Source organism: Lichenostomus cassidix, chromosome 4A (genome assembly GCF_008360975.1).
Source record: "Lichenostomus cassidix isolate B80296 chromosome 4A, HeHo_3.0, whole genome shotgun sequence".
Lineage (NCBI taxonomy): Eukaryota > Metazoa > Chordata > Aves > Passeriformes > Meliphagidae > Lichenostomus > Lichenostomus cassidix.
In genome coordinates this window covers 14,680,197-14,706,168 of record NC_139485.1, presented here as the reverse complement: position 1 = coordinate 14,706,168, position 25,972 = coordinate 14,680,197, and the positions used below count along the sequence as shown (strand labels likewise).

General features: G+C 42.9%; 1 long non-coding RNA gene across 15 annotated transcripts in view; it reads left to right on the top strand.

Annotated features, from left to right (window-relative positions):
- The window catches only part of LOC146437568 (uncharacterized), an 85,016-nt gene that overhangs the window by 42,592 nt on the left and 16,452 nt on the right, over nucleotides 1–25,972 (top strand). For 11 of the 15 annotated variants that reach the window (XR_014852292.1, XR_014852288.1, XR_014852287.1 and 8 more), the window contains exons 3-4: nucleotides 6,832–6,939; nucleotides 8,527–8,615. This is a non-coding gene — a long non-coding RNA (uncharacterized LOC146437568). Of the gene's footprint in view, nucleotides 1–6,831; nucleotides 6,950–8,526; nucleotides 8,616–25,972 lie in introns of all 15 variants that reach the window. The other 4 variants (XR_014852280.1, XR_014852281.1, XR_014852286.1 and 1 more) reach the window with 3 other exon arrangements.

Below are 25,972 nucleotides of genomic sequence, written 5' to 3'. Positions count from 1 at the left end.
TGCATTGTTATAAACGATTTGCAATGGAAATAATCCACACTGTCCACATTTCGGGAAAAGCTTTTGAATATCCACATGTCCACATGAGGTTGAAGTGGGACATGCCTGGGGACAGTTTTATTAAGAGGTGCCACAGCTCATGACCCCAGCTGTGTATTTTGTTGTCCTGTGATGCCATCCTCACCTGCCCTCCCTATTCCTACACTAGGTTCATCCCTAAATGCTGCCAGCCATAAACACAACGAATTTCCTTCCAGGCTTCAGTCTGCAAAAGGGACATTATTAAAAATGCTGGATGAGCCCAGGGACACTGCAGGACCCCACGTTGTGGCTGTGATTGCAGTCAGGTCACTTTGCCAGCTGCCTGGAACCACTGGATGTGAGACATTCCCTCACTGCCTCTGCAGGGAAACAATTTGCACCCTCGGTGATGTTGTTGATCTCGAATGATCTGAGGTAAAACAACAGAAGTGAGGATGGGTCTGGAGTTAATTGCTGTCATGGTCTGAGGGACTTCAAAGGGATGATTTTACCAGAAGCCTCATTAAACGGGTTGGATGTTTTGCTGTGCTGAACAGGTGGCTGGAGTGCTCCAAAGGGACGTGTTTGAAGATGGGAAGCACCTAGGGGGCTCTCTGTGCCCATGGAGCTGCCAGGGCAGGGAGGAGCTCCAGCTCCAGAGGCTCCCAAGGTGGGCCAAGGGCTGGACATGAGTCAGGGGAGGTTTTGGGAGCCACAGACCCCAGGCCACCCCAGAGGGATCCCCATCCAGAGCAGAAGCTGCTTTTTTGGAGCCTTGGCTCATGGGGTGATGCTGTGGAAGCCACATGGGACTTGTGTGGCCTCAGGACAGTGGCTGTGCCCATGGCCAGGACTCTGGATGCCATGGCAGCTTTCCTTCTCTGTGCCAGGCATTGCTCTGATCTACACCTGCCTCTTACACAGCTTTTACAGAGCAAAAACTCACTGAGGAGCAGAGAAATCCTGCATTAGAATATAGAAATCCTGAAATAGAATAAAGTAACATTCTAGAGGAAAGATATATAATATTCTGTATATGTACACACTAGTGTTTGTTCTGCTTTGCCTTTCCTTTCTTTGCAGTTGTACTGTTAAATTAACAATTATGATTTTAGCAGTGAGCTGAGGAGATTTCAACTGAAAGTACAAAACCTAAGATTGTAGTGATTTAACACATCTCTGTGTCTACACCTGGGTACACAAAATGTGATTTATGCCTGATACATAAGCAGATATTTTGTATATCTTCATATATATATATATATATATATATCAATAGTACACAGGGGAATTCATTTGCTCAATCATAGAACCATAATAGAATAGTTTGGGTTGAAAGGGACCTCAAAGCCCATCCTGCCATAGACAGGGACACTTTCCACTATCCCAGGTTGCTCCAAGCCCTGTCCATCCTGGCCTTGGACACTTCCAGGGATCCAGGGGCAGCCACAGCTTCTCTGGGCTGGGGAATCACAACAAGGAAAATTCAGATTATCTCTGCTTCCACAGGGATGCTCCCTAATCCTGCAGATGCAAAATTGTGTGAGGAGTAAAAGGTTTGAGCTGAGCTCAGGCTGCTGAACATTCAAGATGAGAACAACCCAGCACACAAATCAGTTGTTCGTGTTTGGGAATCCATTTATGAGCACCAAAAAAATGCTTCTCAAGTTTAAATCCCAGCAAACGGACACCAGAGAAATCCAAACCACAACGGGCATTTGGGATGCCCTTCTTAATGAAGTAACAGCACTGGAAGAGCTGAAGTGCCTTTAAAGCACTGCTGGGTTTTCATGGAAAATGGATACAAGTTCTGAGATCATTTATAAAAGAGCAGAGGAGCTCTGTAGTTTCTGCAAACCAGTGGAAATTAATAAAACCCAAGGCTGGCTATTAGATAAACCCGAGCAGACAAAGTGTGTGTAACTACCCGTAGAGGGGCTGACATGATGAATGATGATGGATCCAAACCCATCTGAAGTTCTTTAGGAATAATAGCTGCATAGAGTCATTTCTTTAGGGTACCTAAACGTGCCTGAAACAACAGTATATTGAAGGTTGCATATTATGCTAAGAATGACAAGTATTTATGATTGGAAGGTGTCTGGGCTGGGATTATCAGTTTTTGTAAACCTTTTCTCGCTTCTTTAATCTTTGATTTAAAGACTGATGCAGAGATTTTTAAAAATGGCTGATTCCTAGGGTTGTCCTGCAGAGATAGTAACTACCCTCTCACCTCAGCAGTGCCTGGTACTAAACAGGTGTTTTCCTTCTGGAGGAATGAATGTTTTCCTTGAGGAACAGCTGGGGAGAGACACCTGAGTAGCAGGAAGGAGGGTGGGCAACAGCTCAGCTCAGTTAAATTCAGCTCTGCTCAACTAAACTCCTTCCTAGGGCTGACAAAGAAAAATACTTCTGTGTAATGCCAGTTGTGTTTAGTTTTATATTAATACAATAGCAAATGTTGTTGAGTTTGTTGTTTAAAGTGTGTTTTTAATTTAAGGTCCCTGCACTGGTGGGTAAATGTGGCAGCTGAAGAAAAATAATGGGAGTAAGCATAGAGCATGGACAGAAATGTGTGCAGTCATGAGGGGCATGCAGTGGAGTTTAGAAGTAAAATGTCCATTCTGCAGAACTGCTGCTTTCCAGTTGTCTTTGTGCCTCTGGAGTGTTGTTGTCCTGCTCAAATGAGAGATTTTGATAAGAGGTTTTCCTGAGAATACAAGAAACACAACCTGCGTTTGTCTCAGGTTTAGAAGGAGAGAAACTTTTGTGCCACACACAGATTGATTCCCAAAACCTGAAGGTTTCCAGCTTTCCCTAACCTTTGCTAACACACTGCAGCAATCTGTTCTTTCAGCATGTTGATCCTCTTAGGTCTGTAAGAGCCTTTGAGACAGAGCTAATTTTTTCAGCGTTGACTGTGGCGATTTGTGACTTCAGATGTGAATGTCCCTTTCTCAACCCTGCTGCCAGTGACCCACTGCACAGCAAGTGTCTCACATTATAAAGTGCTTATTCACAGAGGGCTCTGACCAAGGCTATCTGGAGGGTGGGAGATGCTTTCCTGGCAATGGGATGTGAACATCGTGGGGCAGATCTTCAGCCGGGATAAAAATCCTGCTAGGGCTCTGCAGCTCAAAGGACGTCTGTTAATTCATGTGGAAAATTCGTGACCCTGGAGAGATCACAAAGTTCAGTGTCCTTGAGCGAGTGCCACACTTTGCAGTCGAGATCAAAATGTCTTTCTCCCTCGAATCCCCTTGAATTTTGATTTTTCTGAAAGTCCTTTAAATTGTTTTATAGTGAAACCCGCGGTATTATCCGAGAAAACTTTGAGGAATGCTCTGTGCGTTCTCCCTTTCTCTTTTAATAAGTTACTGAATTTCCACATGGGTAGGAAAATGGAGCCCTGAAAGCTCACCTGGAGCTCCTGGGCTGCATTCATCCTGAGCAGGGGTTGAGCTCTGGTGTGGCCATCATCACCATAGCAACCATCCAGCACTTCATTTGGTTATATCCTTGAAGAGCCTCAATCTTTGATTTCCAGTTTAGCCACATCAAGTATTTGAGGAAAGTCTCTTAGCTGGAGGATTTTGGAGGGCAGACTGGGAGCTGGTTTGCCTGCCAGGGATGTGCTCTGGACACTTCTCTCTTGTGTTTTGGTGGCGAATGGAGCAGTGGGATTGCCTCGTGCTGGAGCAAATCCCTGAGCAGAGGATTTTCAGGCTCCTTGGCATGGGTGCAGAGCAGCCAAGCAGCCTCCAGGCAGTGCAGCTTTCCTCCTCTCCTCTGGAGAGCAGGGAGGTTCTTGGAAACATGAATCATCTCCTGGCACAAAATCTTTCCTTCCTTTCCCCAGGAGGATTTGTCTTCTTGTTGGGGCACCAGGCTGCTTATGGTGTGGTTGTTTGCCTCTCAAGGCAGAGGATGTTTGACTTGAACTCCAAAACCCTCGAGGCTGAGGTGCTGCTGAAGGAAGCATTAACCTGGGGGCAGAAGGGACCATCAGCATCACTTCACACACGTGGTTACACAGGAACTGGGAACAAAAGCTTTTGCTGTTGCTCCAAAATGCCTGGTTTTAGCCAGGGAACGTTTGTCCATCTTTCAGATGTGTCAGAGGATCTTCATCTTCCATTTTAATCGCTGTTCCTGATCCCATCCGTGCTGGAGGTGATGACAGGTTTGGACTGCAGTCCCACAAGGCTCTCCCTCACTAATCCCTGAGTTATTTCCCCCTCAATGCAGCCACCAGGACCCCAGAGCAGCTCTTTTCACAGCCCTGCCATGTTTGATGGAGTCCGTTATTTGTGTGTGATTCTTTCCTTGTTTATTTTTTAATTTTTCAATATATTGCACAAATGCACACAAACACATCTCAGAGACCTCTCTCCTCACATCAGCTCCTTATCACAACTTCTGCTGGAAGTCAGGCGAAGTTATCTTTACTACTGTGGGTTTTATCAACTTGAAATGTAAACAATTAAAAAGAAGTGGTTTTAGGCAGCAAGGTGGCTCTTGAGTGCCTCAGTCAAGTGTTGCATTTATGCAGTGAACTCTTAATTTTTACATTATTTTCTTGCACTTGTTTTATGTGATTTCACGGAACAGATGAAATGAACCACTGGGAGGAAATGTGGAGGCTGGTGGTGTACAGAATGCTGTCAAATAGGTAGAGGTTTAGTATTTCCCTGTCCATCCCCTCCAATCTTTTTGGTTAATAATGACTTTCCTTATTACCTAAAGCAACCACAGACACAGAAAATGGCAAAAAAGCTTAAATTTGAAAACCTGACTACTCAGTGTGTGAGTCAGCTTTGCTCTTGAGAAGGTCTGTCACCTTTTCCTTTGGCTTTCAAAGGGTTTCTCTACAGAGATCAGTGTTGGAAAGGTGCTGAGAGCATGGCAGTCTTGAGCAGCATTTTAGAGAATTCTAAGTTTATTGGTGAAAAGATTTGTGAGTGGTTGTTCATAAACAGCCTACTGCTCTCTGAGGAGAGAACTTGCTCTCTGCTCTTCACATGTGGGAGGTTCTGGCTGGGGGGAGAGCCAGGCTCTGGTGGCTGCTGACTGCTGCAGTGGTGCTTCCCCCCTGGTCCAGGTGGGTGACAGGGGACCCTGTGCCAGCTGTGCTGTCACTGCTCTGGACTGGCTCAAGCACCAGGAAGCCAATGCCTGTTTGTAGCAGCAAATCCATCAGACAGAAACCCTGGACTTATCTGAGAGCCATTGTGTCATTGACAGAGGGACTTGATGATCTTAGAGGTCTTTTCCAGCCTAGGTGGTTCTGTGATCAGCAGGATTCTTAGAGCCAACAACTGTAGCTGTAGCCACACAATTACCCCATTCCCAAAGGTGACCCCAGAGCAGGTGATCCCCAAGGCAATGCCCTCCAGGGATTTCTCCTTTTCCCAGCAAGAAGCCTTATCTCCGAGCTGATGCCAACCCTGCTGTCTCTGCCAGTTCCCTTTGTGTGCAGCATTTCCCAATTTGTGCTATTTTGCCCTTCTCCAGCAGAAGGTGTGGTAGTCCTTCAGTGAAGGGCTGTGGAAGTGCCCTCAGGTACTCCTCCCTCCACCAGCGAGTGCCCTGCTTGAAATGCTTCCTTTCCTGTTGTCTAAAAATAAGGATTGCACTGCTCTGTGCAGCCACAGCTCCCAGCCAGCCAGCAGAGCTCTTCTGGAGACCCAGGCTTCCTGGATTCCATTAACATTTTGTTAATGAAATAGTGCTTTGTCAAAGAGTCTTGAAAACTTAAAAGGGTATTTAAGCTTCTTCCATGAGTCAATACCATGTAATGTCAACATTACCACGAAGGGATAATTCAGAGATGTCACACAAAGCTTGTGTTATGCCATTTGCAGTCTGGCAAAACAGCTCAGCATTTATGTTGTTTAATCCATCTTCAGAAATCTTTTGTTCTGAAAAAGTTTGAGATCAATCTTGTCAGTATTTACTGACACAAAGCTGATGTAAGTCACTGTGCTCCTATTGACTTCATCTGAGTTGCAATGATTTACCCCAGGCTCGAATTAAGCCCAAATTAGGCATATGGAGAACTCAATACCAAACTTTTATGGAAGATGGAGCTGAATGGCACAGACCTTGGCAATGAGGATATGGATGGAACTGGAGTGAAGGAAACAGTTTGCAATGAGCTGGGACAGTACAGACACAATTTGAAGAGACTTAAAGAAAAATAACCATGTTATCTAAAGCTTTGCATTGATGAAATGCTGTCTTTCCCTGGCTAGAAGAGGAAATACAGAACTAGAGGTCTGATCTGAGCACTGGCAGTGAGATTGGGGTGTGGGGACTAAATTCTACAGTGCATGTGCTGCAGTGTCCTGGGTTTGTGTCACTGTCACAGCAATTCTGGTCAAGGTACACAAAACCTTTTTTCCATTCCTCCTCCCTTTCTTTTTTTAGCAATTCTGTAATCATACCCAGCAGAGAAGGAAGTTATTTCATCCTCCTGGACACGGCAGTGATGCTGTTTGTTTTACCTTTGTACTTTTTAATCCTTTTCCATTAAAGCTCTCTGTAATTGATGTATTTGAATGTAGTGAGCAGTGGCCTCATCTTGCTTTGTAGAAAATGGACTGCCTTACTTCATCTTTGGCTGAATCCAGAATGCTTTCCTGTGATTATTCCTTGGCTGTGTTAAATCTATTTCCCTTTTCAGACTCCACAGATATATGGGGTCAACTCTGCAATATCTGCAGCGATGTGAAATTCTTTAAAAATTATTCACATATTTCGGTGGCAAAGGTTTAGTATTTCATTCACATGCAGGATTTTTGTTTCCAGCCAGGCACTGTGGAAGCAGGCAGCATCCCAGACCTATGGAGGAGCTCAGCAGGAGGAGAACAAATGGGGGAAAATATTCCCAGTGTGGTGTTGCTGCTGGTGGCTCAGGTATGCCAAGGTAATTTGCAGGTTCTTTGGGAGTGAGGGATACTTTCTGGCTTGATTGCACACAGCAGGGAGAAAAATAGTGTGAAGCTCTTCATTTGTACTTTTATGCTGCTTTACAACCTGGGGAACATTCAGGGCATAAATCAATTGCTCTTTCAGCAAAGAGCCAAGGAGGCCTTGCAGCCTCCTTGCTGCAGGTGAGGTCAGTGCAGGAGCACCAGGAGAGAGGATAAAATGTGGACAAAAGGAAATACATTGCAAAAGCAGGGTTGGAAAGCCTCAGAGAGCAGGTTGTGCAGCACAGTGTGTGTTCCTTAGTGTGAAAAGGGCTCAAAATGCTCAGCTCTTGTTGAGAGAGGCCTTGCCCAAACTGGGCTGTACCTGGGTATGTGCAACACAAGCACAATTTGGTAATTAAATTAAATTTTAGCATTATCTCACAGATCCCAGTACACTTGATCACATGCTTTAAAGGAATAATACATCTGCTAAGTAGAAAAATGTGAAAAAAACCCACAAATGTTACATAAGAAACAGAATCAGACATAAAGTTTATGATCCATCTTGGCCTGCTGTTACAGCCCAAACGTGGAGAGAGCACAGTGAACCTGAAACACCACAGTCAGCACTGCAGCAACATGAAGCATGGCAATGGAGGGGATGTTTAAATTGAGGTTAAAAGAAAAACAAACCAAGGGACATCTAATAAAAAGAAAAAAAAAATTACATGGGGAGTAATGCAAGTGTATCTGTGAAGTGCCATTCAGGCACAGACTGTCCCAAAGGCTTTAGAGCTTTTAATAAAAATACAGTGTGAATAAGAGGAGGCTGAGAAAGCAGTCCATGAGGATGTGCATTTTAACTAGTATTTAAAAAAAGGAAAAAAAAAAGTCCTTAGAGATAGCAAAACCTGAAGAACTGTTACAGGTGGGAGAAATTGTGTACAGAGGTTGGATTATTTTATGTGGCCACATCAGGTGTGTGATGGCAGTGGGAGCAGGGAGAGACTCTGCTAATTTGGGGCACTGGGATTAAATCCCAGAGATGCCACTGCCCTCTCCCAGTCACAAACATGGGACTCCCTTGCAGGTGTAGGGCTACTATATCACATAAAATCAGGTGCTACAATGATTTAATCTCAATTGTTTTTAAAAATATCAAGTGCCTGATACAAAGACTCTGCAGGTGATCAGTAAAACTATTATGCTTCTGTTTCTCTTAATCCTCTCCTGATTTTCTTCCCCTCATCAATGATATTAAACATCTGTACCTGAACCTGCATCTTCCCGTGTCTCAGTTCTCCATGTATAAATTTCAGACAACAATATTTCCTTCTGTACTTTTCTATATTTCCTGTGTAAATGGTAAATTCTGGGGCAAACAGCTCTGAATTACTCTGTGTTTAGACAGTGCCCATCCAAGCAGAGCCCTGATGTTATCCAGGGGCTTCCAGCTCTGACCATGGAACAGGTAATTTTGGAACCAACCAAAATATTTCCTCTCTATTGCATTAAATTGGGTGTTAGAAAGAAATCTGTGTTCTCACACTGCACTGAGCAAGGGTTTATTGTTGTTTCCTTGTTCCAGGCAGTTTGAACAGAGATCTGTGGTGGTCCAGCCCGTTGGAAACTTTTGTGCTGAAACCAGGAGGATGCTACAGCTGGAGCTAATCCTGAGTAAGTTTTCTGGAGGCCATTATGTCTCCCAGAGTTTTGAGGCTTCTTCTAAAGGAGACATCTCTCTGTGTGCGAGGGAGAGAGAGAAAGAGCATCGCCTCGAGGGTTTCAGTTATCACACCGGCTAAATATCCCTTATTTTTAGTCAGAGTCCTCTGAATATGAGATCCCACTACAGGTAGGTGAAGTGACCTCTTTGGGTTTGAATCTGCTCCTCTCTGGCGGATGCAAAGCTGCAGCTTTGAACAGCAGCCCCCTCCTGCTCTGTGCAAAGCTCTTTGAATTGCCCCTGATAGGCTTCTGAGGCTCCCCAGTTGTGTGTGAAGCACTTTGAAGATGAATGCCCAGAATGAGGGAAACATGAAACAAAACTTACTCCCTTATGTCGGAGTGAGCAGCAGATTCCTCAAAGACCTGCAGCACAATGGTGCTCTTTGGTGGGTGAGAGGAAATAGGCTGTGGCTTGCTGGCTTGTCAGAGTGGAGGAAAATTGCACAGGTTTGTGGTTTGGGTGGTAGAGCAGCAAAAGGAAGGGTTTTTGGGGGGTTGCACCATGTTCAAGTCTGGCAAAAGTTGTTTCAAGTTGGCTTCGTTGGGTCTTGCTTGATGAAGGGAAATTTATTGTTAGTTTTTCCTCCCCCAGAAGTTTGCTGTGTGTTCAAGGTGACAGATGTGCCACATCTTCTTGGGGGGGAATATCTTTCTTTGTCTCAGCTAAAATCATCATCTCCTTAAACTCTATTTATCAACCACAATTTTCTGCTGCATTTTGGTGTGACTACTTACAGCCCTGGGACCTGGACAGCCCTTGGGGGAGTGGCACAGCTGCAGGAAGTTTTTGGTTATTTGCCTTATTCTGCATATTTTTGTGACAACTGACATAAAAATATCCATTTTTAAACCTGATGGGTCAGTTCTTCAGGCCCCAGTGTGTGATCCAAAAGTTTTCATTAGCATCAGATGGATGAACCCATTTCTTTGAGGGGTTAATGGTCTTGTAATGCAAAAAAAAGTCAAACTGATATCTCAGGAGAGACTGGGTGTGGGGACAGAAGGGAAAGGAACAGGAAAGCAGATTAAAAAACACCAAGAGAGATTTGTTAAGAGTGGTTGGGGATATTCTTCTCACCTGCTCTGGGTGACTGTTCAAATGCAGATGTGTGAACTCCTCTAAAGCAAACGAGGAAAAGCAGAACCCTTTGGGCCATAATTCTTCTCCATATGTGATAGATCCCTCTTCCTTCCAATCAATTAATTGCATCCTAAAAACATCTATTTCTCACCATTGACTTTAAAGGGATTTTAGATGAGTGGCTCAGATATAGCTGTCTACACAGAAAGTGATTAAAGTTGGGTTAGATGAGCTGGCAGACTACACGGGGTTTTTTTTCTTCCTTCATGCCAACCCTAAATCAAAAGGCATCTCATCAGAGTATTATAAAATACAGCCTTCAGAGGGAGAGTCTTCTACTTCCATATTCTGGCATCTGAAGGGAGGAGGGAGACTCCCATCAATTTAGAGAGAGGTAAAGATTTCATCTCCCTCTAGAAATCATGGCCATAATGGGAAATTCAGACATTTATGAGATTTGCTTAGCCAAGGCAGAGCTGAGCATGAGGATGTTTCTGTTTATCTTTGTAGTGTTGCAGTAAAAGCAGAAAAAAAGACTATTTTTAGGGGTTATTTTAATTCTTTTTTCCCCCTCTTTGATTAAGTTAATAGCCCAGCTTGTGCCTGGGGAGGGGCAGACACAGTGTGTGTGATCTCAAAAAATAAAACCCCTCATGAGCCCTATGACTGCAAAATGGGGATAAACTGGGAAATAGGGTTGAATGCAGGTGTTTATTAATGGGGAACCTCCCAAAGAAGCACTTACCAATTCACCAGAGAGGAATTCCCACTAAAACCTCTTCCACATTGTGCCTGGTCAATGTTTGAATTTTAAAACCAGGTAAGGTTGTAAGAGAGATGAGCAAGTTACTGGCAATTGGTGAATATTTCCCTTGGGTTTCAAAAGTTGGCAAACCTTGAATATACTATAAATACCTTTTCCATACCATAAATATCCATAGATTTTAAGGCAATATGAATTCCAAGGACAAGAGAAAGCAGAGCAAGAACTGACTTAGTTTTAAATCAGAAAGGGACATGCATTTTATCCCCTTAAATGTTAATTTCTCAACATAATGGGTAAAGTATCAAATTATTATTTAAACCCACAAATAAAGTGCAGGTCCCTTTTCCTATCTCTAAGTAATGTTCTCCTGCCAAAGGACAGGCATGGCTGTATTTTTTCCTAATGGAATCTGCATATCTTTGCCCTGATAGTCCACTGCTGAATATTGATGGTCTCAATAATTGGCTCTTTATTGGTATATTGTGTTTTCTTGGAGGTTTTTCAACTTCCTGCAGTAAATCCCTTTTGAGTTTTACTCCTTTTATGGTTTGGTGTTTGCAAAAGTTGATAATTCTGGTGGAACTGCAGGACTGTGAATAAGAATCAGGATTTGGATTTGTTATATTGGTAGTTGGCATCTCTCCTTTTATCTTTTTTAGTAGAAATATCTCAGGTTTTGCTGACTGTCTTTAGCAAGAGAACTCAATTTTTCTCCTCTATCTGTTTTCTCCTATTTGTCCCTGGCTTGGAGGGTTGGTGGCACTCAGTGGTGGATAAATGCAAGGAAATCTAATAATGCCTTCCTAATATACCCATTTATCTGCTATCATATTTTATTTTAACTCTTCATGCAACTGTGCAATCATTGCTCCATTGCTATAATTGGATTTCAAAGTATATTTGTGCCATTTAATTACATCTATAGCTTCTCTATGAGCGCATTCAGAGTAATTAGTAATCTTCTACTTTTTAGTGGAATTATATTTTATATCAACTGTGCTCATTTTTCTCTTCAAATTCTTCAACGCATTTGCACCAGTTTTGCTTTTTACTCTGGAATTTCTGGCATAAATAATCATTAAGGGTTTTTTTTCTTTCTCCCCACTGTGAATGTGAACAGAGCCTAATCCAGCTTTCACTGGAGTCAATGGTAATCTTTTCATTTCCTTCAGTGAAAACTGGATCAAGTTAATATATTGCAAATTGCATTCAAGGCAAAGTCACATCTTATCATAGAAAGAGTTGTGTAGCAACTCCTTTGGTATTGATGGAAGGTGCAAAATTGATTGTTTCCATTTTTTCTTACGGGATATTTTATAGATTCTCTTATCCAACGTTATTAATTTTTTAGCCCATAAGTTATGGCATTGCAATAACATTTAAAAGATTCATTTTAAACTGACTTTCATTATGAATTAAAAGCCTTCCCACTTGAAGATTTTTTTAAGTGGGTCTAGAATTTTGCTTCCAGACTCCAAGATTTTTATCTATTCGTCTCCATTAGGATGCTTGTAACTGGGCATTTTTAAGTCTAAAAAATATTTTGTCTAATTTTTAATTGCAAACCAAATATTTGACCTTTTTTTTTTTTACCAGCTCTCTGTGTCACTTCAGAGCTGTGTCAGCTCATGAATAGAATTAGTCCTCTTGCTGCTGAATATGAAAACCTTCAAGCACTTTCCTCCAAAAGTGTGATTCCAGCATTCCAACAAATTACATTTCCAAGCAGGCAAACATTTATGATGTTCACTTTTTCCAACGTGTCAATTTTGCCACTGTGGGTTGGTAACTATATGTACCAAGTAAGTCCTTTATTTTTTTTTTAACAAAATTATTGCAACTGGCTCGTTAAGGAGTTATTTTTCTCTCCTGCACTGCTCCCATTTTGTTGATTAGAGGTTTGTTGCTTTGGTAATGTGCTTCTGCTCCAGGCTGTTAATGATTACAGACACCTCTCTAACCTGTAATTTTGGGGGAAGGTTATTGACAAGGTGAGATGACAACAATTGTAATTGTTTCTACAGCTTAGAAATGTCCTTCATCCTTGCTGGCCACGTGTCAGGGCTTGGGATTTAGAGTGAAAGTGGTGCTGATGCCCAGGATTAGAGACACTTTCTGGTGCTATTTATTCCCAAACTGTGGCAGTTCGTAAGGTTAGAAAGAACATTGTGAAAGGTGGTAAATTGTTATTTAATTCTTAATGAAACATCAATGCAAATGGTGCTTATTCCATCCCCAGTGGAAGGTGACCTTGGCAGGTTGAGGATGGAGCTCCTTGGATCCCCAAGGAAAGATGCTCCTCCTGGTGTGATTTTAGAGCCTCAGGAAACTCTGTGAGCTGGAGCATCTTCAGTTTCACAGGGAAGGATAACAATAATTTGTGCATCCAGATTTTTGATTGAAAAGAGAAATTGAACCACTTTTATTGGAGGTTTTGTGATGTTTCCAGCATAGGGAAGAGCTGTTTACAAGCCTTAAATGGAAAAAAAACTCCTCAACTATGATAATTTCATTACTAATCATTTGAATGGAGCGGCATGAGCACCCATGCACCTGAAATTTCAAACCTGAAATCCTGCAGTTGTTTGCAGTGGTGAGTAGGTTCCTCACCACTGATGGGAGCCACATTCCCACAGCACAGGGACACTCCTCACTGAAGGCTGGATTTTTCCAGTGGATGCCTAAGAGCACTTTGCACTGAAATTTTGTCAGAGAATGACTGGTGTTTTGCCACTTTAAAACCATGGAAACATCACAATGTTCTTTTAGAAATGACTCCGGGAATTAATTGCAAATGACTTATTAATGAAACAAATATTCAGCTGTCACATGAACCAAACTCCATGATACGCCTAATGATTATTTTTTGAGAAAACACTTTTGTGTTTGTTTGATCTGCCTCGTGTTAACAGCGGTAGGAAAAGAGGGAAGCATTTGGTGTTGGAGTGGAAACTTGAAACTGGCAAAAAGGAGAGGAAAAACATCAGCCAAAGACTGGAAAATAGGTGGGAAGAGCAAAGAAAGAGCAGATCCCTAACAATTATGTTGGAAAGCTGCTCTCCCAGGCAGGCCTGGCTGGGTAAAAAGGGTTAAATCTGGGGACAAGCAGGAGGATCTGGCAGGGAAGAGTTTCACAGTAACATTAATTCTGTGTCTGGAAAATGAGCATGAAAGAATTCACCCCGTATGGGGTGAATAAATGTTTGCAAACTGCAGAGAGACTCTCAAATGGATGTGAAATATCAGCTGTAGCTCTGCAAACGATGATGATAATAAAAATAAGTGCTGCTAATTAGGGAAGGAGCATTCCTCATGGCTCTGGCTTTGGTTTGGGCTGCACCACCAAACTTCCCTGCCCATTAGGTGCCCATGGGCCACTTAAGGGACATTTTTCCACAGGCAGCTAACCACAGCCACGAATTTTTCCAAGATGCCTTGGAATTTCCATTTTTCCTTCTCAAGGGCCAGCTATAAATAGGTAATAAAGCCTTTGCTGTTGACAAGAGCAGGAACACGGGGCAGGACACGAGCGAGGCAGAGCCGCCCGCCTTGGGAACACATCTCAGGTGTCCTTCTGCTGGTGCTGCTGAATTATTTACCACTCAGCAAGCAGTGTGCCTGCGTGAGATATTGAGAGGAGGGAATCTGAGGTGAAACCCCATCCGTTTACCCAGAGCTGACACTGGAATATTCATTATCACATTAAATCCAACCGCAGTGAAAATGAAGGCTTCCGTTGATTATGTGCTTGCATAAAAGGCTTCTTTGGTGGCAAGCCCGTGTGCCAGAGAGCTGAATATAAAATCTAGTAAGTGGAAACCATTTTTTTTATGGTAAATTTGCCTTCTTGGGAGTTATGAGAGTTGGCAGGTTTAAATTATGTTTTAAACCTGCGGTGGATTATGTGATTTTTCTAACTGGCCGCAAGCAATACGAGATGAGCACACACCACCCCAAGCCCAGCCACGGGGCTGAGCCAGGATTTCCAGTGCAAATAAAAAAAAGAAATGCAGATTTTATATACAGAGAATGGTGCATATTTATCTCAGTGCAGTGTTGGCTGGGAAGGTTTGGTGGGGAGGTCTCCCCAAGTGCCAGGTCTGCACTCACCTGCCTTTCCCCCTCCCTCTTCATCCCAGATTTGTGCTGGAGAGGAGTGAGAGCACAGCTCAGAGAGGGGTTTGACGACCCCATTGGAGTTATGATTGTGGAAAAGTACAGGAAAATATATAGGATTGGCCAAAAAAAAGACAAGAGAATCATCCATCCATCCATCCATCCATCCATCCATCCATCCATCCATCCCATGCTTGCTCCTTCCCTGTCTTCCCCCTCCACCAGGGATCCTGCTGAATTTCAAGACTCAATTAAATATTCTTCTCTGGGAGGCAGAAAAAAATTAGAAATTCTGAGCTGAAGGAGCACTACATGAGATGAAAGGGCACCTCTGGAGCAGGTTGTCCCAGCAGGGAGCAGGAGGGCTGGATGCTCTGGGCCACTTGGGGCTGAAAATTAACTCTCTGGAAAACTGGCAGGGCTGGGTTTGGTGGCCGTGGGCAAGTACAGGGATGTGAGAACAAAACCTATTTCTGTTGGTGCTGAGAGCGGGGATTCGCCCACCATTAGTAATTTATTGAAAGGTGTGACTGGTTGCATCAGCACAAAAATATTTTAAAATAGATAAAAAAAAAAAATCAGTGTTCTCCATCCCATAATATTTACAGAAGACTTTCTAATTTGGCAAAGAACAGGTAAGAACAAGATGATCAGAAACCAGATTGGTGATGGATAAATCTTGATTTGGAGTGTGGTTGCAATGAAACCATCACCTTCCAGGAAACCATGGGCTTTTTTCTGGGAATGCTGGAGATACTTGATGGCATGTTCTTCCCTTCACGCCTCCTGTTTTCATCTGTAGTTGGAAATGTATTTTGTGAGAGAGAATAAAACATAAACAACCAATAGGTACAAAAGTACCAAGAACCTTCAGCTTTGGCTAATCCCTGTAGACAGCATGGAGAAAAACAAAGTGATCTGTAGCTATAATTGAGAGGCAAAAAATCTACGTTTAACAAACATTTAAAGGAAGAATTACATGTGCCACAAATCCCCTTTTATATTGCACTTAAAATCTCCTTACCTGCCCTTTAGTTTTCATGGTTTTCCTTATCTTCAGTGTCACTTAATCATATTTCAACAGGATTTGCTTCCTCTCTGCCCATCTGCTCTTTCTTTCTAGTGCAGCATTAATGCCACAACACCATCCCCACCGTTCCCTTCTCCCACACTTTGATGTCAGACACCCAGGGATTCAGGGTTTTTTCATTCAGGTTCAAACAGAAAGGAAAAATACCTGGTTTGAGGGAGTGACAGATCCTGGTTTCAAATGGAAATGTCCAGAGCAGGTCGGGGGAGGAATGAGAGGCAAACACGGCTTTGGCTCCTGTTGATGTGGAATTTTGGGATGCAGTGGTGATCTGTCCTGCTGCTGGTCATGGCACGGCTTCCCCTAGCCCTGGGGAGATGCAGGCACTGCTCTGCTTCAAGGTTTGCTAAAGGAGGGTCATCCTCTGAGGATATTAACAAAATTAATTAGTGAGTGCAGAGGGCAAGGCTGGGTTCACCCCTGGACACCCACCTGGCTGGTGTGGGTTGCCCAATTGGATCTGTGTTTGCGGATTTAGAGACATAATTTGGACAGTCTTCATGTGGTTTATTTATCCCAAAAGCATTGAATTAATAATATTTGTATTTATATCTGTGTTATTTGCAGAGTTGAGGAAGACATTGTGTATTGTGTCTCACCAGTTTAGGAGCATAAGGTAGGAAGGTCTTCTGGAAAGGGGAGAATGTTTTTCTTTAGTGCTGACAGGAATTCTCCCAAAAAGTCTGTATTAACAAACTTTAAAAAACCCAAAAAATTATATAAATCCCTTCTAATTCATCATGTAATTGTGAATTAGTCCTTAGGTCACTGATGGGGACAGGTCTGTGGTACAGCTAGGGATATTATTCTCTCTCACACCACTACCTTTGCTGGGCATTAAACTCTTTTCATAATTCACAAAAACCCTTTTTTTAAAAGCTATCTGATGCCTGCAGTGATTGATACTTGAACCTCTATTCTTGAAACATTTTTAAATTACATATCAAGTTGGGGTTTTTCTTTCTTATAAGAAAGTGACCCAAAGTGCAGTAAATTCAAATTCTGAGGCATTTGTGCCAGCAGAAGTCACTCTTGATATTTCCAAATAATATTTGCCTCAGATCTCACCTGGCAGAACAGGGGGTGGTTTGTTGCAGGATTACAGAAATTCCTCTGGATTTTCTGGAATATCCGAGTGGGGATCAGGCTCAGGAGATGCTCATTCATGCTCGGTGCTGTAAAGACAAAATTCATCAGAACCTGGATGTGCTGAAGCAATGCCAGAGGCTCTGCCCTTCCCCTCTTGGGACATCACTCTGGATTTGCTCCTTGCTCACTCTGGGGTTGCCTGAGCTGGTTTTGGTGAGAACAAACCAAAATGAGGTGGAGTCACCCCAGTCCCATCAGGGAAAGGTGCCCAGGAGGTGACAGGGGACAGAGGGACACCTGGCACAGACCCTAAAGGACAAGTTTAGATGGAAATGGTGGCTTGGAGGAAGATCAGAGTGCTTTTTTTCAGGACACAGATGTGACACTGAGAAGGAAGGAGGCAGCAGAAGAAGCAGACAAGGAAGGTGAAGCAGAGGCTGCAGCTGAGGCTGAAACCTTGAACAATGAGAGGAAGGGGTTTGTTCCACATTGATTTGGTCAGTGAATATGTGGTGAAGACAAAAAAGCACAGACTGATTATCTGGGGGAAGAGGTTTTTAGAGGAAACATGGGGCAGATAACTGAGGCAGAGCAGAAACCACCACAGGGTTGGCCATGGGACTAACACAAATAAAGGATTGAAAAAGGAGGGGTGGCTTTAGCAGTGGAAACAGGAATTAGCAAGAAAATGGAAAACTAAGACTACTCTGAGCCACGTGGAAAGCATCATTTATTGTTATTGTTAATAATTATTGTTACTGTAATTATTACTATTATTATATTAACTAAAGGCTGACTTGATTCTTATAAACATCTTCTGTCAGAAAAGGAGAAAACAAGTTTTAAATGTTGACTTTTAATTCTCCCCTGTTTATTAAGGGCTGTTAGCTCTGTTTTGCTAATATCTTGTAAGTAAACAGAGTGAGAAATTCAGTGGGGTAGAGATGATAAAGATGATGAACCACTGAAATTTGGTTCCACATTGGGCACATAAGGGAGAAAAATATGCCAATTAATGCATTACTAAAAGAGAAGCAGTACTAGAAGTAATAATAATGGTTCTCTATTATTTATGGTTGATTTTAGAAGAGACAGAGTTCATGTTTGGCCCAGAGCAGTCGACACAAGCGTCGAAGGAGAAGAAAAAACCCTTTAACCAAGTAGAAATTTCAGTCCTGAGCTGTTAAAGGAAGTTGAGCTGAATATTGAGGAAAATTCAAAAAGATAAAAACGATTTCAATTTGGTAGTTCTTCACCGGTTCTGCAGTTTGGCAGCTGTCAACATCTCAAAATATCATCTCACCCAAACTGTTGAAAGAAAGAAACCCTTTGATTTTTCCCTTGAGACTCCCAAGCTGAAAATGGACTCTTTGTAGTCTCAGCCTCATTTCAGACAGTTTTTTTTTTTAAAAACATTCTTGCTGGCAGAAACAACTAATTCATAAATAGACTCTCTGTTAATTAAATAAGTTTTATCGTTTTAACTTGCCTTTTAAAATGAAAAAGAAAGTAAATCTCTAACATTTCCTGCTTTATTATGAATCTTAAGGGACTAAGCATCACATTTCTTGCATCATTAATAATGCAAATTAGTTTTTGTTTGCGTCTCCTATAAGTTTATAGTTAGAAGTAAATATTTAATGCACAGATCTGGGAAATCAAATCATGGCTAGTGGAAATTTCTCCTTAGAGTTATTGAAAGGTAATGTAAGAAAGATGGGAGGCACTGTGGTTTCTGTTTATTTAACCTTTCTTGCTCTTGCTTTCCTTTCAGTAGAACTCTTTGTGACTTGTCATTAAACACTTCTCTATTCCTGCAGTATCTGTTTTTATTATCTTTACAGTAGCCACAGAATTCAGCTTTTAATACCATTTAAAGGAGAGGTTAAACACATGCGTAGCTTACTTAGCACTATAAGGATTATAGTTTTGGTCTTGATTATTAGCAGGAAAACCAGGTGATTATTTCTAATAATATCTAAAAATTTGTTGACTTTGCAGCAGTTTTTCTTAGTTTGCTTAATGAAGCAATGGCCAAATCAGATTAAACTTTGCCCAGGGCCTCTACATCATGCACAGAAATGCCTTGGGAGGGTAAAATTCTCTGAGCTGTTTATTTGTTAGCACAGGACAGACTGAATTTAGTGTATATATCCCATATTAGGCTTTTCCCCCCTGCTTTTACACAGTATTCTTGCAGATACTGCAGCACTCTCTGTATGAAATATCTGCAGGAATGAGACCATTGCAGACAAATTACAGCTGTTTCCCCACCACATCTGGGCTTTCTGCGGCGACTCTTCTCATGTGTGTGGTGGATAACAAAAAATAATAAGTATCCTGTTATTTTGGGCGTGAAATCTGATAGTGAAAAAGACACCGGGGAGAATTCTTCGGTGATAAAAATTTAAATAGACCCATTTATCAATATGACAGAGATTTGACCTGAAAGTTAAAGTGTTTGGAAGTTAAGTGGGGTTGTGTAAAGAAAGTTGAGGCTGCGCTAGAGATAGACCGTGGGGTTTGTAAGTTATTAAATCAAAATAAAAGGTATTGACAAAACAATAAATTGCCTGGATCACCCCATCTAATAGGTTCTGGGAGCACTAAATACATTCTCCACGCTAAAGATGTGTGAAGCATTTTACTTTCTCATACTTTTGTTCTTCTCCTTGAAAACATTCGCACCGTGGTTGGTTTTATAACAGACTTGGCACAGAATTGGGCCAGGGGATGCTGTGCCAGAGAAATGGCTTGGAGCAGTGGTGGGAAGCAGGAGCAGGGGCATTGCTCTGCTACCAACAGGATTATTGGGCTTTGCAGGTGGGGTACAGATCGCTCTCTGGGGGATTAAAATAATAATAACAACAGTAATGTCTTTACCGGTAGAGATATTTTACTAATGTCTTCTAAGGGAGAGAATGCTGGGGTGCTCTTTGCTCTCCTCAGGAGTGCTCAGCACCATTTCCATGCTGGAAATCTGTGGGATTCAGAAGGGGAGCAGCATCTGGCAGTGCCCTCTAGCAGGCAAGCTTTGGGGAGCAGTTAATGCCACCTGCTCGTGTCAGACCCTAAACCTTTCCCAGTGACTGTCGTGCTCCTGGGAGAGAGGCTGAGTTTGCTCAGGGAGGGGAAGGAAAATCCCTGTGGGACACACTGGGATGGAAGGGTTGGCAGTGGATGTTGGGGCAGCTCTTCACCCCCAGAGCCACCAGCTGGGCCCTGCTTTCTCCCGACTCCACAGGGCTGGGGGTGAGTACCCCCTTCCTCTGCCTTCCCTGCTGAGGAGGGAATGAGGCTGGCTCTGTTTGCCTTGAAAATGACACAGATTTCAGACTATTTCCCCTCCCGCGGATTTCTCCGTCGAGAGGAGCATGGAAGACATTACTATTTATAGTGCACAGTGCGTGTGCCCAGCGGGACATCCCCGAGCAAACATCCTACCAGTTTGGAGGTGGGATGCTTTCCAGCTCCGTGGCCCCGAGATGCCCTGTCCCCTCTCCCAGGGAGGTGGGAAATCACCCAGGGGTACCACCCTGCTCCCCTCTTCTCTGCCTTCCTCTCACTTCTTTCGAGATGAGATGCTCACCCCCTGCTGCAGAGCTGAGTGTGAGGCTCAGAGGAAAAGCAAGTTTCCAGGGTAAATAGAGGGAGTTTTAAGGGAGGGAAAGGGATCTGAAAAATGAAGGTATAAAGGGGTTGCAGAGCACCTGCAGAGTGTGGTTTGGGGATGGGCAGCTTGTGTGGGGGGGAGAATAAAGATGGAAACTTGGTTTGGCTAACAGGGTTTGGGAACTTCAAGGGAATGGGGACCAGCAGTGGGACCTGGGATCTGTCACTGCCACTCCTTGCCTGACCACCTGGGTGTTCCTCTATGGGCTTGGGATATCAGAACCTCTTCATCTAAGCTTAATTCTTGATATGGAAAAGATAGCTGACAATGGCAATAAAAATAACAGTAAGCAGTTGGAAAGGCCCAGCTCAAATCGTGCTCTGTCAACAGCTTTGCAATCTGTATAAATATGAGAGGAAAGACAAACAGCTCTGATTTCTCTTTAAGAATGTGAGTATCCATTGTGGTAGATTTAAATTAGGATGTTTTACTTGTACTGTATGTAAATTCCTCCCTGGCAAATAACCCATGTCCACTGATGTATGTGTATTTTGGGTCTGTATAGTTTGGGTCTCTGTGAAATACAATGAAATTTGATAGCACACAGAAATACTTGCATGGAATGTCAGATTTTTTTGTGTGTGCTTCTCACATATCCATAAAAGAGTTTACACATTTCTAATTACTCATTCAAAAAGAGACTTTACAGCACTTTTAAAAGAGAGCCAATTTTTTCCCTACTGTGTTCTGTTTTTACAGCTTGTGGAAAGCTTATTTAACGAAAGTTTAAGTAATCAGCGAAAGTCATTTCTGAGCAAAGACTGACAGATATGAAGCCTCTTTTCACACTTCATAAGAGGTGGAGAGGGTAGCCATAAAATTTATAGCTGAATAGTACTCTGTTCAGCTTAAGTTATAGAATTATTAGTGTTCCAGGCATGGGAGAGATTTTAGGGAGATGAAGTATTTGAACTGTTTCTCTATGTTTTGTGTAGCTGAGCTCTAAGTGCAATACTAATAACAACCCACCTCTCCAAAGGCAGCGACCTGCACGTCCCGTGGGGCTGATGTTGTGCTAAAAATATGTGTTTGCAGCTAACTGAGCTTCATGATATATTAATAAAACCCCAGCAACGTGTTCCCTTTGCAGAGACTCACCTCTGGCTATGAAAGTATGAATTCCTGGGATATGGAAATGAGTGCACAGGGTGTGTGGGTGAGAAAGGAGTGGGGAGGGAGGTGGCACTGTCACCATCTCTGTCCCAACCCCTGCAGCACAGGGACACAAGTTTTGCTGTAGGAGAGAGCTGGATACAGAGTGGTGGACAATCAGTGACTTCTGCAGGTCATGAGTCGTGTTTAAAAGGGCTGAATGAAAGAGGATGAGCTGGACTGTGTTGTGAGACTGAGAAATGGAAAATCTCCATTCCAGCTGATCAAAATGAGCATGGATTTTGGAGGTATTTGTTGGCATTTGAATGTGAATTGTTCTAAATATCATGAGGTGGCCACGTGTTATAATGATGGGTATTACAGACAAATATTTATTGTAGAATCAGAGGATGGTTTGGGGTGGAAGGGACCCCTAAATGCCATCCAGTTCAACCTCCTGGCATGAGCAGGGACCTCTTGAGCTAGATCATCTTGCTCAGAGCCCTGTCCAACATTGAATATTTCCGGGGATGGGTTATCTTCCACCTCTCTGAGCAACCTGTGCCAGTGTTCCGCCACCTTGGTAAAAGAATTCTTCCCTATGGAAACATTAAGCAAACAAAAGCAGTTACTAAAGTAATTTCAATATTATGCTTGATGTTCATCCTTTTAACTCATTGGAGTTTTGTTGCTTATTCTTCTTTTTTTTTTTTTTTTTTGTGTTTTAGTTGTCCCTGCTTCCCCAGCAGCAAACAACAGAAAGCCTTTCTTAATTCTTTAAAATAATTTGTGTGAGACAGAATCAAGTGTCACTGCAGTCACTTTGAGGCTGGCCAAGAACTGAATTGGGGAGGCATCTTCCATCCTCACTGCTCAGCCCAGGAGAGCAGGGACACAAGGAGGTGACCCAGTGTACAGCTGCCATCAGCACAGGGTTTAAATACACATAGTGTAAGGTTTATATTTTTTAAATTCACTTTTATGTGAGCCTAATACAAGCAGCCTCATAAAGCTCGCTCTTGCACCAGATTAAAGCAGCATCTTGGTAGCATTTATTGGTGGTTCATAAATCATGGTGGCACTTTGTTACTGTCCACAAGCTGGTTTGGGTGTTAAAGGTTTCAATCATGAAGATGTACTGTATTACTCCAGGCACAGTTGTAGTCCTACAGAAATCATGCTGTGGGGCTTTTTGGAGGTCTGAAATTTGTGGAAAACCTGTGTGTATGGAGTGATGTTGGAAAGATGAGATGTGGGGTACCTTTAGTTGCTGTGTTAACAAGGAATTTAACTAAATACATGGAATTTATTGTAAAGACACCACACATTGTGCTGTGTCTTTATGCAATTCAGGAACATCACTCATCATGCCACTTTGCAAATTCCCAGTGTCTCCCTCCGACATCTACTCAATGTAAGGTTTTCTGGGTGCTGAATGCTTTGATTTCAGGTGAAATCCTCAGTTCCAGGGGCAGTGCTGGGGTTTGCCAGACCCCACAGGTTTTCAGTTTGGGCTGCTAGCACCAACAATTCCCAATCCTATTCCCTTGACTCCAAACTGTATTCGGGAGGCGTTCGGTGCTCCTGCATTCAAACGGTTAATTTGCACTATGTTCTGTTAAAGAAAAGGAAAACTGTCACCCTGTCATTTTAGAGTCTGACACTAAGCTTGTCAAAAGAGACAGCTGTTAAACTGAATTACTGTTGACACGCAGAGAAACGGCCCTTGCCAGATGTAAAGGACATCTGCGGCAATGAAGTGGTACAGGGTGGCTTTTAAAATGTGGTCATACTGGTATTTGAATAGAGCTCTATGGCATTAAAACGTGGCCTTGACTCAGACAGTTTAAGGCAGCGAAGCAGAGCCAATGCCAAGCACAAAGGAGTGCTGATCTGTTGCTGTATCCATAACTTAGGCATGAATATGAAAACAGTGCAGTGTCAAAGCTATTAAGCTCTTATCGTGTATCCAGGAGGATGTGGGTTTAAAACACAGTGGGAAATATTTTGTATTTCTGGCTCCTTGGCTGTGCGGGTAGGTGAGGTGGAAATTCATAAGGTGGATTATGCGGGGAGTGAATGGAAATAAGTCGTCTTGTCTTCAGCTAACAACTGCTCAGACAAGAATTGCAAAGGGCATTAGGCTTAGGAAGTGAGGCTGGATGTGCCTCACCAGCACTCCTGATAACATTCCTGGGATGTGGAGCACGTGGTGGGTGCTGGGGAGGTTCCCCTCTGGAGAGGGGAGTGAATAAAAATGAAAATCGCTGCACAGAGAGACCTGTAAAATTCTGCATGTGTGTCTTAATGTGCTTTCCCTAAAAAAAAAAAAAAAAAGAATCAGGGTGCCAAATTAATATTGTAAAAAAATATAGTTATTATGAATATTTTATAATTTAGCAATTGAACCAACAGTAGGGAATTCTGCACATTATATAAGAGTGCAAGTCTTTGATTTGCATGTCTTTAGTGTAAGAATAAAGCTGTTGGGGAAAAAAAAAAGGATCAGTTAAGCAATTTTGCTAAATGTATGAAAAATGAAATGTTATGAGATGAAGCATGTATTCATTACAAAATGAAATTGATGTTTGAAGCTAAAAAAAATATCCAGGCCAAACATCATTTTGAATACGTTAGCAGATCATATCTTGATTTAGTTGTGTGTTTAGTGATAGCAGAAACCAAAGGGTTTCCATCTGCAGGGAAGAAGGCAAATGGTATTTCTAAATGACACAGGTTAACCTGCTCCTTTCTGCAGGAAAATGACACCAACAGCAGCCACAGTTTTCTCTAGACAGGAAAAATTATGGAAGAGGTGGGGGTGGGAGGGGTTTTCTTCTTCAAAAGAGGAAATTTTGCTTTCCAGGCACAGAAGTGGTGATGTCAGGTGAGGTGGACTCATTCCTCTGCAGGGTGGTGGAAAGACCAGGGTTTGCTTAGGTCTTGGGATGATTTGGGCTGGTGCCCTGCATGCAGGGAAAGGGCATCCCTGGATCCCAGGCATCCCTTTCCCATGGAGAACATCCCATTCTCACAGAGAACATCCCTTTCCCATGGAGAACATCCCATTCCCACAGAGAACATTCCTGTGCAGCCTCTGCCCACCACCACAGTGCCAAGGGGTGGATGATCCATGCCTGTTCTCCAGCTGGGAGGTTGCCAGATGGCTGGAGACACGAGTTGAGTGTATGATGGATGGAGGGGCTCTGGGCAGGGCTGCTGCCAAAGCTGACCTGAGGCCAGGTGTGCCAGTGGTGATCCCACTGCTCCATATGGCCATGGCTGGCTGGCTCACAGCAGGAGAGGGTGTAACAAGTCCAGATATCTGTGGTTTAACACAGCCCAGCCTGAAATCTCATTTATCAGCAGCTGGCAGAGCTCTGCCATGTACTCAGGGGTGTCAGGTTTAACCTCCATGGCATGGGCAGCAGGCACAGAGTGTCTGAGTGACCTCCAGGAGTCAGTGGCTCCTGCTTTGTCCCTGCTGGGAAGATTTGGAGAGGAACAATCAGGATGAAGGTGCTCCCCTGGGATCAGAGAAGGTGGGCATGTTGTGGGGTTCAGGATGCTGGGAGAGCTGGTTCCTCAAGAATGACTTTGATGAATAAATTTGGGATGTATTTTAGTCTGTGGAATGCAAGGGAGCAGGTGGCTGCCCAGCAGAACCATCCCTGAGAGTCATTGGAGCTTCCAGCCTGGTGGAGTAAGGGCAAGAGAGATTTAGGGGGAAATTCCTTTACAAAACATTGGAACAGGCTGCCCAGAGAGGTGGTGGAAACATTCCAGGTCAGGTTGCTCAGGGCTGAGCAAGAACAGGGATCATCCTCACCCTGCCTAATACAGGAGTTATTTGGGCAAAACCTCCCATTCATCTCCAGAAGGATGTTTATCCTGCAATAAAAAGGGCTGAAATCTCCAACCCACTTTTTACCACTGCTCAGAGCTGCAGGTTTTAGCCAGAGCAGCCTCACCTATTTCCACAGGTTGGACTTTGCTGTAATGATTAACTTTTTACAAACAAGCACAAAGTGGAACATTTAAATAAACAGGAACAAGCTTATTATTAGATGGCAGGTTTTTCTTTGATAGCTCTTATAATGTCATCATTACTTTATTAAAGCTTACCATGAAAAATCCCTTTCTCCTAATCTAAGCTCTTTCATACAGCTCCCCACTTTGATTGACACCAAAATAAAATAACTAACCTATAAATTATAATGTACGGTTTAAATGATGGATAAATGCATTATTTGCAAGGCATTGCAAGGATCAACATATGCAATTTCTAGAAAATAAAAAATATTTTACGCAGATAATAATAGGGCAGAACTCAACTCTTTTTGTGAACATTCTCACTGCATACTGGTATTAGGTGATCCTTAAGGTCCCCTCCAACCCA